The sequence below is a fragment of the Chaetura pelagica genome, unplaced genomic scaffold (genome assembly GCF_000747805.2).
Source record: "Chaetura pelagica isolate M959 unplaced genomic scaffold, ChaPel_1.0 scaffold103, whole genome shotgun sequence".
Taxonomy (NCBI): domain Eukaryota; kingdom Metazoa; phylum Chordata; class Aves; order Apodiformes; family Apodidae; genus Chaetura; species Chaetura pelagica.
This window is the reverse complement of record NW_009953004.1, coordinates 2,273,209-2,275,318: the sequence shown is the minus strand read 5'-3', so window position 1 is coordinate 2,275,318 and position 2,110 is coordinate 2,273,209.

Genomic DNA, 2,110 nt, shown 5'->3' with positions numbered 1-2,110 from the left:
ACATTTTGGTCATTTTTGAAAATCCCTCTGAGTCCCAAGCTGGAAGCACAGCTCAGGGAGGTGGCACCAGGGAGTTCCAGCCCCACCACAGCTCCTGGGACAACCGACAGCACCCCCTGCACTGGTGTGAGGCTTCAGGTCAGGACAGCTCATTGCAGCCTGAACCTCTTCCCGTCGCAGGAGTCAACCATCCAGACTGCAAGACTAGAACTTCCCCAACCTCTATCGAGCATTAACCCATATCCACATCAGCCTTAAAGGCAGTTTTCCAAGGAGCTGGGCTCAGCTCACACTATGGGCACCCAGAGCAGAGCAAGGGAGTCCACCTGTCTCCTGGGAGCCAGGGAATGCTCAGCTCATCCCAGGGGCAGGAACACTCGGAAGACTGGATACACCCTGAGGAAGGGGGAGGACGAAGGGTGTTGGCAGGGACCTGGGACGAGCTGCAGAAGGAGCTGCTGTTGCCATCCCTTGTGTAGTCATTAGGAGTCCTGTGTTCTTTGGCGTTTTGCTGAAGCCTGTGGTTGCAGATCAAGATGTTATCCAAGCCTCTCAGTTTTGCTTCAAAAAACCAGAAAAAGGTCCCCAACCCCCACTGGGTACTGAGAAGAGACCATGACATCGACCAGGGCACAACCCTTTAAGGCTTCAAGCTGGGGAGGAAATAAAATGATCTCAACATGTATTTTAACATTGTGGATATTACTTTAAGTGCTTGTAAATAGGGCTCATTATGCACCACGGCTGCTCTGGCAGCCACGGTACAATCTGTAGAGGGGGGGGGTCCCCAGTTTTGGGGGGCTCTGAGAGGCCCTGTGGCCACAGTGACCAGCGTGGGACCTGCCAGGTTTTTCCTCCTCCTCCTCCTCCTCCTGGGCTGAGGCACCAACAACTGCAGGGCCCCAAAAAATCCCTCTGGGAATTATCTGAGTAAACGTGGGCAGAGGGGGATTGAGAGAAAACGGCTTCGCCCACAATGGGATGCACATTCCCAGCATTTCTGGGAAGCAGGGAGCAGGCAGTGGTTTACCCTCCCATTGCCAAGGTTGGTCTGAGATGAGGGGAGACCCAGACAAGCTGGAGGAATTTGCTTGGAGCGAAAAAGCACCGAGACCAGGCAGAAAACACGTTGCCCTGCAGCTCTGTCCCAGATCTCTTCCTCCTCTCACAAAGAAACAAAAAAAAAACCACCAAACCAAAGACAACAAAAGGAAATATTTCCATTGCTTGGGAGAAGGGAAACAAAAAAAAAAACAACAAAAAAAAGGGTTTTCAGGGCTGAATAAAAGCTGCCTCAGATGGCAAAACCGAGCAACGTGCAGGGCAAAACAGGAAACCTGAGCAAAACCTCATTGAGGCAAGACCCATCTCCAGGCAGGCAGCAGGGCCAGGGCCAGCCACACCCCCCAGCACCTTCACTGGAAACCTGGTGGGTGTCTTTCAGGAATGGGACAACCCTGAGCAGCTGGGGTGGACATCTAGGTAGCCCTCAGGAACCACAGGGAGATATTTATAAGTCCTGCTGGCCCACAGCAAAGCCTGAACTGGGGCTTCAATCCTAGTGGCTGCACCAGCTCCAGGTTTCCAGGTAGCTCCCCTGGGACTTTGCTTGCTTGTTTTCAGCTTGCCCTGAGCTGCTCTGAAATGTTGTGCCAGGCAGAAAAGAAATTCCCCCTTCCAAAAAAAAAGAAAAAAGAAAACAGGAAAAAGAAAGTAAAGCAAAAAACTCACGTGAAAACACAAGAGTGACCCTGACTGGGGCTGCCCCCCTGCCCTGCCAGCTCTACTGGTTGTGTTGGAAACACAGCCAAAAAAAATCCCTTTCTGGATTAGATGCTCTTGATAACAAGGATTTTGCTGTTTTACACAAAGCAAGCCCTGAGGAAACACCCTTTCCCATGCAGACTGGTGCTTTCCACCCTTCAGAGGCCACCAGACCCCTGCCAGTCCTTTCATTTTATCAGTTCCCCAAGATTCATGTCCACCAGCAGCCTGGCTGGGTGCTGGGACCCAAACTGCAGGGATTTGGGATCAGTGGGAGCTCTGCCACCCCAAACCCACATCAAGGAGGAGGGACAGGGACACCATTGGTCCCCTGGGCAGAGGTTTG